The 12,801-nt window shown below is 37.2% G+C and overlaps 1 protein-coding gene across 9 annotated transcripts in view; it reads right to left on the reverse strand.

Moving 5' to 3' along the window:
- The window catches only part of RBM47 (RNA binding motif protein 47), a 107,860-nt gene that overhangs the window by 13,616 nt on the left and 81,443 nt on the right, over positions 1–12,801 (reverse strand). Inside the window, exon 1 of one of the 9 annotated variants that reach the window (XM_030564787.1) lies at positions 12,312–12,381. The exons of the other annotated variants lie outside the window; for them this stretch is intronic. The gene's annotated coding sequence lies outside the window, so the exon portion shown is untranslated. Of the gene's footprint in view, positions 1–12,311; positions 12,382–12,801 lie in introns of those variants that run through there. 9 annotated transcript variants of the gene reach the window in all.

Raw genomic sequence — 12,801 nt, forward strand, 5'->3', positions numbered from 1 at the left:
GGCCTAATGCTGATCCCTGCAGAACATCACTAAAAACACCCCTATTCCATGATGATTGTTTGACAAGATCTATGTTCTGTAAAATTGGTTGAAGTCCGAGCATGGACAGATTGGTCCTAGTTAGTAGATTTTAGTTAGTCTGATGTAGTTCTGCTAGGACAATATGTATGCCAGGTCTTTATGCTTGTCTGTTCAGAGCTAAGCGCTTATGTAAAAGAGAGGAAGCACGTAAATATCTAATTTTATAGGACAGGAGTTCTGAAAAGAAGCTATAAGTGTTGCTACCATTGAAAGCTAGTGGAGAATCTCTTGCATGTAGGGCAAATGTTGCACTCCACAGGTACATACTGCCCAAGAGGCAGTGGAGCTAATGAGGTTCTGATGTGCTGAGGGAGGGTGTGAAGCAGAAGCCTGGGTCACAGGTGCCACAGAGCAACTCCTTGGAGTCTGTGTATCATGGGGGGATGAAAGGAAGAGTTCTGTATCTAAACAGGTCTGATGCAAGTGGAAAGGATGTAACTCACGACCAATAACAGTTTCATCTATAAAGGGGAATCTTCAGTAGCTTTCAACAGTAGTAGCATATAAATAATCTTTGAGCAACTCCAGTTGCTAGAGCCAGAGACTATTATGGGCTCTATACCTGATATCACTTTTAAAAACAAGTTTCAAAACCTGCCTGTGTGACCTTTCATATCTTTTGTCATTGTTTGAAGCAGAAATATTCTGTATCTAAACATCAGCACTCCTCACAGAAGTGAAAGATAGAGCAGTGAGTGCATGTTAGATGGTTAGAGAGAGGGACATTTGTAGGTATTTCCTTTCTTTTAATGAGGTCTCATTAAGAAATTTTGCATTTTTTTTCCCTCTTAAGAATTCTAAAAATCAACTCCGTCATTTCAGTTATTTCAAGCCTTTGGCAGGGAATTTTCCCTAATTTTGCAATAAGGCCTCAGGATATGTGTACAACTTCAGAGTCACAGTGAGATAACTATACTTACTATATCTGTTCCTGGACTCAGTTATCCACTGCTAGTAATACATCAAGTTTAGTTAGAGTACCTCAAGACACTATGAGAAGTAACGTCTTAGAACAACACTTCTTACAAAGAAAAGAAGAATCATCGCACTGAATGTAAACTTTAGACAGTGGTACCTAACCCACTTGATGTATGGATGTGGGAAGTGTAATATATCAACATGTGCACATAGCGGTTCAAGTTAGAGTGGGTTGAAAAATTTCTGATGGAATATTTTCCTGTTGGAAAATGCTGTTTCATCAAAATTGATGCATTCTTTGGGAGTGTGTCAATTTTGATGAAATTTCATTTAGAAAAATTTTAACAAAAATGTCAATAAGGTTGGCGCATTCCATTTTGATAATATAGGAAGGGAACATTTTGATATTTTTGTTTCAAAACAATCGTTTCAAAATATATATTATAAAAACAATTAAAATCAAAATGAAAATAAAACTCAATGTTATCAAAACACAATGTTTTGATCTGATTTGCTGATGGCATAGCATCTGATGAAATAGCTGCTTCTACACTGGAGTTTTGTTGGCATAGCTATGTTGGTCAAGAGTATAGTTTTTTCACATTCCTGATTGATATAGCAATACCAATAAAAGCTATAAATGTATACCAAGCCTCAGCGTTCTGACTTTTTCTGTCTCTGTTCCCTTTATTTTTTCATGTCTCTTTTCTCTATCCTGGGTATTTTTTCAGATTCTCTTCCTGTCTGTTCCATTCCACTTCTTTCACCAACCTATCTACCCCTTTGTTTCCCCACGTTCTCCCACTGTTTCCCTCCAAGTTCTTTCCCCGCTCTACTTTTTCCATTTCCTTGTGTTCTTTCTCATCCATAGCTAGCCACCGGTACTGTAGAACATGGCTCCTTGTGGGTGCCCAGTTGTTACTGCAGTAACACAGAGTGCAGAGACCAGAACTGTTTAGAGACTTCACTTTGGCCCACATAATCTATTTTACTCACTTAGTTAAACACACATTTTAGCTTCGCCTGCTGCATGACACAACAGAAATCTTCACAAAGTTCAGGTAAAATGTCTCTTGGCCAGAAAAACACACAGTGCACATTTTCAGGGCATTCTCATTTTTACTGTTACTTTTATTGTTACTTTTCATACATTAGATTGATTTTTCAAAGATGAGTGGGCAAGACTTTATAGCAACCAATCTCATGCACAATATTAATTTTAAAATGTTTTTCTGAAATGACAGAACCATATGTACATTTTATTATTGTAAATAAACTGTCAATTGAAACATAAATCTGTTACCATGAAAACTGTATCTCTGCAATGTGAGAGCTAATATTGTACACATTTAGTAGGCTGGATTGAGTCAGATGACTTCCTTATTTCCATTAGGAATGACTAATATGGGGAAAACCAGAAAATATATATTTACACTTTGAAGCACATGGTCTTATGATACATAAGAGCTCAATTCCTCATCTAGTATATCCAAAGAGTAGGTTGCACCAGCTTAACAATGACACAGGATCATATGAAGAAAAGACCATTCCTAATCTAAACTGTTGTGAAAATGAGACTGTAGGAGTTAACAAGTGTTATGTGACTAATTATCTGGAAATGGATTAAAATTGTGGTTGCTATAGTGCATGTGCAGTCTCTGAAATACTCAGGAATTAAAAAAAATGATACAAAGCATTGATTAAAAAATGGAATATATTTAAGGAATAATATCCATCCATCTACCTACCTACTTATGTAGTATATAAGCGCCTCACAAATATTAATGAATGACTTTCTCCTCATAGCATTCCTGTGTGGTAGGGAAGTATTTATTCCATTGTGGAAGATGAGGAACTGACACATGGAAATATTGTGTAACTTGCCCAAGGCCACACAAGAAGTCTGTACCAGAGTCAGGAGCTGAAGCCAGATCTCAAGAGTCTTACTGCAGTGCCTTAACCTCAAGACTATTTTTGAAAATCATTTGTTTAATATCTGCACACATAAGGTATTTATGATATACAGTGTGACTCTATTTTCCTTTCATGCCTCCCCTCCCATCCTCTTTCCAATTAAAAGTTTAACAATTTATGTTCCAAAAACCAAACACAATTTGGGCTACCTTTAAGGGCTGCTGGTTGAGCTCCTCAGGGGTATGCAGGAATCTCAGTTTAAATCCCCTATCCTGGCCTCTCACTGCCCAGGTGAGCAGGAACCAGGGGTTCAGGAGAGACAGAACACTTGGCCCTTGGGATACATGATAGTTTTCTTTTGCTCATCAGCAACCCCTCTGGTTGATTATCTATCTAATCTGCATAGACACTTGTACCTCAGCCATTACTGTGGATTCTGAATGTCTAAAGATTAAGGCTATGTCTACACCGCACACCTTACAACCGCACTGTTGCAAGGTGTGCGGTGTAGCTGCTCTTTGTTGCCAGGAGAGCTGTCTCCCAGCAACAAAATAAAACCATCCCAATGAGGAGTGGTAACTTAATTGACAGGAGAGCATCTCCCCCTGGCGAAATGCTGTCCACACCAGCGCTTTTAGTCATTAAAACTTTTGTTGTTCGGGAGGGGTTGTTTTTTTTCACACCCCTGAGGGACAAAAGTTTTAACAACGAAAGTGCTAGAGTAGACAAAGCCTAAGAAATATCCTGAGACCAACATGGCTACAGCAACACTCCAGACAACAATTAAAGACTGTGCCAGCAACTCCAGTAGACACTGATCCACCCAGGATCAGCACTTTAAGGCAGAGGTGCTAGGTGACAAGAAGTTGACTATAGTGTCTTCTTCTTCTTGCAGGGGAGTAAGAGGACAAAGTTATCTTTATGCACTGGGAAGATGGATGGGAGAACTTCTTGGGAAATATGAACTGGTGGGAAACTATCTGGAGAAGAGATTCTGTACTAGGGAAGAGAATGTGATGGATGGTCTTGGCCAGTGCAGGAGAAGAGGAGCATTCACTGTAGGTTTGGGTTTGCAGCATTGCATCTTGGATTATAAACCAGCCAATCTGCACTTTATCTCCCCCTTCAGAAGTGGGGTAGGTTCCATGGCCATGGAGCCCAGGAGTCTGCAGAGCTTCTATTAAACATCAGCAGCACAGGATAATTTAATTTGGGATCAAACCTATATAGTGCAACTCTGGTTGATTTTTGGAACCTGCTAAAATAGGAAATTTGAAAATAAAATTACCTGATTATCTGATGAGGTTCTCTAAAATATCACCACCAGTGAGTTATTTTAAGCTCTAGGACAAATCCTATTAGTCTGGTTTTCAGAAGGGCATTTATGATTACTGAGTGACTTTAATATAAAAGTTTAAAATACATTTCCTATGATAGACTGCATAAAAAGATCATGCCACATTCATTAGTGAAAACATGTCAGTGAGGTTTGCTGCCAGAAAATTCTCAATTTTGCACTATACAACCTTGCTAGCTGATTTCATCAGGTGTTATAGTAAAGTCACGCAATAAACAAAGCATCCATACAGGGCATCTTAATAAAAGGTCCTGCGTAATATTGACACACATTAGTTTCAGTTTTAGGTGTGACCCTTTTATTTAGTTAAAATTCCTTGTATACAGTAGCCCTGCCTCTGAAGTTCACTTGCAGCTACAAAGCACCATTACAGTTGTAGAGAAAGTCAAAGTCAGTCTTTTAAAACATCCTTGTTGTTTTTAAAAAAGCACTAAAGTTAAATTATTTGCAATGCCTGATTTAAAATAATAATTAAAATGTTATAAATTAAATAAGTATCCAGTTTTAGAAATACCAGCGTTAGTGTGAGTTTTTTCAGTGCAATGGCAATACTTTGAATATTGAAAACAATATACCTGTTTGAAGATCCCTTCTGAGGAAATAAAAATGAAGTTAAAAACTTTAATCAAAAATAGTGTATTGGCTCTAGAATTGTGTTTCATATATAACATTTAAAATTGTCTTTGATTTGCATATAGCAATTGTATCTAATTTATGTTCCCCTTCTTGGCAAGATTGTCATGTGACCTACTTTGACAGACACTTAGGTATAGTACAGGCATTCACTTTAGATTTGATATAATAAATATTTTTCTTTCATCTGCTAAGCTGTACATGGCTGCAGAAGACTGAGACTTCTGACTCCAAACTTAGTTGTAGTCCTGGCTATATTTAGGTACAACCGTAGCAGGGAGCCTAATTACAACATGGTGGTCTGAACCATGCTGTAGCCCAATCTTGTAAACACTTACTACATGGTACACTACTTTCTACTGCAAGAGAATACAGGATCAGGCCTTGTGTGTGTAACCAGATTAGGGAACAACCTTTGGTAACCAGGCTACCTGATTTAGTTGGGCTGGTAGTGTAGACAGTGTATTCATCACAGGTGGGTTAGTAGGAGCCTGTTGGCAGAGGAGTCAGCTGAGAATTGGCAAGGCCACACAGATAAGGTTACTTCTTATAGGTCATGATGCCAAATTTTTATTTTAAGGGCCATATCCAGTTCTCACCGAAGTCAAAGAAAGATTCCCGCTCACTTTGAGAGGAGCTGAATTAAAGTCTCTATCCACACTTGCAGCCACACAGTGAAATGCCAGACCCTAAAAGTTACTTCAGCTGAAGGCTGAAGTTCGTACTCTGTGTTACTGCAAAAAAGGAGTAACTGGTTTCAGCCGGTCTCTTTTGCCAATCCTCTTTTAAAAAAAAACAAACCTCCCCACACAAAATCTAAAGTGAATATAAAGCATGTGCTTTGCTGAATTAGGGCCATAGAGCTCTGTCCTGTTAAAATTAATGGAAAGAATCCCATTGATTTTGATGGGTGTTAGATCTGAAAGGTAACATATACAGCTTCTTTTTATGACAATGTTTAGGGTGGCAGGGGTACACGTGTATACAGCTGTGTATGATGATGGCTCTCTACCCCTTGAGTCTAATTTAGACAGATACACTGCAAAGCAGTAAAGCATAGGAGACGGTCAGCTTTGGGAGACTAGCAAAGGGAATTCATTTTGAGAGGATTTGGAGGAGAGGGCGAACGCTTGGCAGATGGGAAGGAGGAAGCTGTTCCAAACAGGCATGAAAAAAGTCACAAAGTTGAGAGAGGGAGAAGGAAAGAGAGAGAGAGAGGACTTCATGGAACAATATGTTTAGGACAAAACAGGGGCTGACACACAGATAGGGTAGAGCTATGCAGAACCTTGAAGGTGAGGATAGAGTTACACAGAGAGAGCCAATTAAGGGATATTAATGGCTGACATGATCAGAGTAAAATCAAAGGAAGATAATTTCAGCTGCATCTTTTTAGATAGACTGAAGGAGTGAGAAGTGTAGAGAGGAAGATCTCACAGTAGCCAAGGCCAACATCAATCACTAAGGCAGTGGAATTAAGGCCTGCCTAGTGTATCTCAGTCTTATTGGTTAACATCAGGAAAGGTCATATAGCTATATATAGGCCATGTTTTAGTTTTTTATATTTATTATTTGTTTTGTCTGTTGAAACTTTTTGCTTTAGAAAAGGGGAAAACATATAACGCCACCAAAGACAATATTTTTTTCTTAGTTTTTAAAGGGTATCTTCATGTTAGCATTTCAGAGATTCGTACAATAAGCTTCCATGCCAAAGAAATTCATTTTAAATGTCATTTGTTTATACATATTTCAACTTCTTTTCAATATTTGCTTGACATATACATATCTACCTTTATGATGTGCTATAATACTTAAACATGTGTAGCTATCTAGGGTAGGAAAGCCCAGAGAAGAGAATCTCTCTCTCTCATCCTCTTTTGTTCTCCTTCAGCCATATACGTTTTTACAGGGCCATAGGGATTCTCTAAACTATAAAATTCCAATTATGGGGTCTGGAATTCCCATTTCCCTAATTCCCTAGTTACAGGTCCATAAACATAGGTATGTTAACCAAAATTCCATTAACATCAACTGAAGTTTTGCCATTGATTTCAATGGAAGCAGTATCAGACCTTATACTTGCGACTTTAAACTTATTCTGAGCAATTAGTAATGTTAATATTACAAATGGAAAGTTACCGTTTTGGGCTAGAATATTTATAAAAATCAAAATGTTAAGAGAAGCAGGCCACCTAGATTTCCTGCCTCTACTAATTATCACAATATTCTCACTTTGCTAACATTAATGTTGTATTCCACTCTTTCTTACATATATGGTGTTGTCTGTTAAGGCTATAGAAACATTAACAACTGTGAACAAAAAAAGTGCTGTCCTGCTACATCTATAGACTGTTTATCTAAATGTAACATTATAAAATAAGCAAACTGTATACAGAGAGTCTATGTAAAGATGTATTCGATCCATTATCATATTAACATGGTACTTTCAACAAGGAGTCACTTATTCATTCAGGGCCTGATCCAATGCTCATAGATGTCAACTAGAGTCTTTCCATTCATTTCAGTGGGCTTTGGATCAGCCCCATAAGCCCAAAACTGTCTTCTCTACTCACCCAAAACTCCCGCAGACTTTAGTATGTTTATTGAAAAGAAGTTGTGTGACAGTATAGGTGCTTACGTGTATTTAGGAGTTTGTCCTGAGTGAGTCTTGAGAAAGGACTTCAGGCCTGGGCCCACAAGGTCAGATTTTTCACCATGCCCTGACATTCATGGACAAAGAATATCCCCAAATGCATAGCCACTTTTACATGTGGGAGTTACATTACAGACACAAAGCACTTTTTATAGAAATTACAGTATTTATTTCTTACTGCATATGTTATGGGCATATGTGAGGTGATTGTTGCTAACAACATAAGGACTGGGGCAAAGCTCCACAGGATTATTAAGAGGAGAACAAGTCATTGGGTCCTGTAAGCACACTAGAAGAAATTCACTCAGTGTTTTCAGTTTCATTTTTGGAACTATGCGGTTGGTAACAAGGTTTTTTGCTGTTTGTTTTTTAACACTGAGAAAAGCAAAGAGATTTAAATTAGGAGTGAGATTTTCAAAAGTGCTCCGCGTTAGCCTAACTCTCCTCCCACTGAAGTCAATGGTAAAATTCCCAATGGCTTCAGTGGGAGCACTGTTAGGCCAATGATGAGTGCTCTTGAAAATCCCAACCTAAATGCTTTCCCTATGTCCTTTAGTTTTGTCCCCTTTCTTATCCCCAAACTTGCTACCCAAAATGTTATACCACAGTAAAAACTCTTTAGTGTCAACAATTCATTGATTAAATGAACAACAACAAAATGCTTTTAAATGTCTTCTTGTACTTCTTGATCCTTATAGTAATAAACTGCCTAGGGCTTCACTGTCCAGATTAGAAATTCAGTGCTATGTGTAGACTGGGTAAAGGAATAGTGGAGTTTCTGGCCATGACTTTGGACTTAAAATGAATGCAATTTTGTTCTGTGAAGTGCCTTTTCAAATGGAATCACAGGCTTCCATATTTAGGGATTTCAATATCAAATGTGTTCAGTTTATGAAGTAAAATATTTTTTTTCTAATTGACACCCCTGCTAACTCAACCCATGATCTGAAGGTCAAGCTGAGTTCTTTCCACCTCAGTCATCATCACCATAACCAACGATATAAAGTTTCTGCAGGCCAAATTATGCCCTTAGTTATACCTCTGAAATCCATCTAATACTATACAAGCCTAATACAAATCGATTAAATAAAAATGTTAGGGTAAGTAACATGCTTCCCATACAAAAATCAAGTCACCTTGTACTGTGCAAACTTCCTTGTCTACATCATGTTAGGTCACTTGTCTACATCATGTTAGGTCATATGCTGTTTAGAACCTGATCTTGTAAAATACTACCTGATATATTGCTTACTAATGGGTGACAGTGATCAACATGCTCAGTAGCAAAAATTTGCAGGACTGGGGCCCCTAGATTGCCAGCTGCTCTGAGTTAGTGTCACAAGTGAAATCCTGGTCCCATTGAAGTGAATGGAAAAACTCCCAGTGACTTTAATGAGGCCTGGATTTCACCCCATCTTTATTTTGTAAACACACCTATAAAAATAATAGTAATAATGCTAACACTACGATAAAACCCCCAAATTCTTGTACTTGGACCTATTTTATATGCATGAATAGTCTTACCAATGTCATTAGTAATGAAAATGAATCAAGTGCAGTGTAATAATTCAATATGCTCCAAATATTTGTGATGATAGATGTCTAGGTTTTAATGAGAAATGTTTTTACAGAGTATGTTTGCCATGGAAATTACAAAACCAGAGTTCTAACACAGATAAGAGTGCTTTATTTACAAATACTCTGCTAAAGAAACACATTTCTTTCTAGGAAAAGAGGGAGTGTTTTACTTTGGACTATGTACCTGTAGGATCTTGATAACAAATGACAGCAAATAGCAAGGTTTTTCATTTGCAATTTAAAGGATTAGTCTATTTTTGTGTCTTTTTTAAAAATCAGTATATAGACAATAGGGAAAAGAAAGCCTAGGATGGAAAGAACCAAAAGTTCATCCAGTCCACTCCTCGCCTTTTCTCATGTATAAACAGACTGACCAAAATTCTGCTTTGGAATATGGCTGTGTAACTTCTACTAAGATCAGGGGGTGCAGTGTGTGGATGTAACTCTGAGTAGAATTTAGGTCACTGTTAATATTTTCTAATGACCATCCTATAATGTTACACACCACAGTGTTATCAAAGCAGTGTTGAGAGTGTCTGAAAGAAATCTATATATTATAGTTTCATTTTTTTAGTGTTTGTGATCTGGCTTTTCAGCTAGTTGCGAGGGAGGTCCCTGAATTAAATGACATCTACTGACTTTTAATACAAAACCTATTTGCTTAATCAATTTTGAACAGATAAAAGCATGGATTAATTGTTTTAAATTCACTCTAATCTTCAGCAGCATGTTTCTTGTCTGATTGAGTTTTGATCTTTCTCAGAGTTTCATATTACCACGTGAACATTGTAACAATCATGGGGCTAATCCTGCAACTTTGGTGGTAATGGCTTTGCAATGGTGGAAGTGAAAGGTGAATATAGTCCAACATATTTTCTCCAGGTCAAATGAATGAACATTCAGCACAAAATATCCTCTGTTATGAGGATGGGAACATTTATTGTTAAAATACATTAAATTCAAAGTATTTGGTTTAGTCAGTGACTAAACCAGTGTGCACTGACATTTGACCCCTTTTATAATATGCACCTTGCACCAGGGAAACCTAAGGCACCAGCTAGTTACTCATTAAACTCAGGTACCAATGACTGACTTGTACATATCATGCTTTTAATTGCCTGGTATTGCCTGTGTGCAGAAGAGGGGAAAAAAAGCAATCATCGTAGCTGTGAAATTCTGTCATATCGGCAGAACTGAGCTGCAAAGTACAGCAATTTGTGCCTGACCCCTGATCTGTGAAGTTCGTACAAACCTTTGAACTTCTGATTGAAATTGAGAAACTCAGTTTACTAGTAGTAGGATGAGATTGCCAATTATTGTTACCTCTGTCCAGGGTTAATATTATAAATTAGAAAAATGTTTAACCAGGGCAGGAACTGTCTAAGGAGCCACGGACACAATTTTTGATCAATTCAAGACAATTTAGGTCAGTACAATTTGGTAAAAAAGATGTATGATTTTGGAAGTAATGTTTCTTGGGCTTAAGAAAAAAATGGAATGAGAGGCAGATGTCATTTGAAATTCACCTTTCATTGACCCTTATTTTTGTTATGAATAGCTGAAGGAGGAAAAAAAAATGATTCAAAGCAATTCACATAACAAGATTGCTTCTAGATTCCAATATAGAATTGAAAACGACCATGTTAGAAGATTAGCCAAACTACTCCATCTTTTGCTAATGTTCTACATTTTTATCCAACACTTTATCTAATCTCTGTTATGAAGTGCAAAACCATATAAGGTATCCATAGAAAAATTATTTAAATCAACTGCATTATAACAGTCACTCTGCTTTCTATAGACATTCTGAAGGCCTTGTCTTGAGAAGCAAAAAGAATATATTTTTCAATTGTGTTAGCTCAATCGAGCTAGTTTAACATGACTGAAAGGCTCTGTTAAAGCTTTAAACACTAGGTGGGACCTTGGCTACATCACAGCCAGCTAGCATACAGTCATTACCCTGTGTCTTAACAAGTGCAGAGGGCTTTTTAAAAATGCACCTTTTTGCTGATCAAGACAAGGCCTAACTCAGCATGAAGCACTACAGAGGACTATAGCTTTGCTGGGGTTTCCCTCTTTCCCCCGCCTACATTTCTTGTGCACCCTGTTGACTTCACGGGGAGAACTGAGTGTGCAAAGAGTGAAGGACTAGGTCCCAAGTGTGCATTTCAGAACACATCTTCTATCAAGTTTAACTTAAAATAACACTCCATTATATAGAAAGTAATAGGTCTGATCCTCTTCTCACTTAAATTAATAGGAGTTTTGCCATTGATTTAAATGGGAGCAGGACTAGACTTCATTAATAAAGTCAATTCTCCTTTCTTTAAACATACTTGATCAAACTGATATTTTTCCCATACTTGAGTTCAACACACACACGCCCCTGTCGCCCCTGCTTCTCTGTTAATATTAACCCCAAAGTACAAACAACATGTGAAGATAACTTGTTCACCTTACAAAAAGGATTTTTGTTAACATCATTCTTCCTAGACCTTGTACAATATGCAGGCATTAAACATCCACATTTCATAAACAGAATATGAACGACAGTGTTAGACTTCCATTCTCTTAACATAATAATACCAAACACTTTCCGTATACAGAGGGACTACTGTAGATTCATTATATTAATAATGATATATAATTCTGTTTACTCATGTTTCCTAGCCACCATCAATCTAGAAACCTAAAGACATCTGACTAAAGCTACTAGTGCACTTTTAGAGCTAGATTCTGATTTCAATTCCTTGAATAAGCTAGGAATGCCGTACTACGGAACGTGAGTAAGGGTAGCAGAGTCAGGCCCATAAAAATAAAGTGCAAACAGGTGGTGAATGAATGCCTTTCACTTGATTAATTTAAAATAATGGCAAGTAAGTAACTCCTTGAAACCTGATTCTATTTTTTTACACAAACAATATTTAATTAAGCATAAATATATTTAAATTGTTTACGCATATTAATCTTTTAGTTTTAACAGTTCCAAATGTGTTTTGTTATCTGACACACAATTCTTTTTTGCAGTCATTTGTTCAGGTTGTAGCTCAAGATTAGAAGTAATTGCTTCTTCCTCATACAATTTTTCAGTACCCTTTGCATTGCATACTTTTATTCTCAATTACTTTGCAAACACAAAACAAACCAAAAAGCCTATATTAAAAATGTTTCCCTTACCTCTTCAATCCTGAAATCTAAGTGCGACAGGTTAATAGTATTAGCACCTTTTGCTTGAGCAACCTTTCTCCTAATCACAAGAATTGTGTAACTCTGTTATACAGCACATGCATCTCTTTATTGGTCAATGAGCTTTGGCCATTTAAATTCCTTGGAAGTCATTTGCTAAGGGCACCTGGAATGAGTCTGAGTGGGTGGAACAGAAAGGAAAGCGATGTTAAAACAGCCAGATCTAGAAAGAAAGCTCCCAACAGCAATTTGAAAATTAATAGAAACCCATCTGTAACTAATGGATTTTTTGGAGGGCTTGTCTGAACCTTAAGGGAAGAATAGAAGAGAGACGCTCTGACATTTTCACAGGGAGGAGGAATTTAAACAGAAAGATTTCATTCAAACTTTGAAACTTGCAAAAAGGGAGTGAATCATGTACAAACAACTTCCTAGCACAAGGCGTTGTGCAAATAGCTTGTGTTAATCAAAACAGATAAGA

This window comes from Gopherus evgoodei, chromosome 5, assembly GCF_007399415.2.
Source record: "Gopherus evgoodei ecotype Sinaloan lineage chromosome 5, rGopEvg1_v1.p, whole genome shotgun sequence".
Classification (NCBI taxonomy): Eukaryota; Metazoa; Chordata; order Testudines; family Testudinidae; genus Gopherus; species Gopherus evgoodei.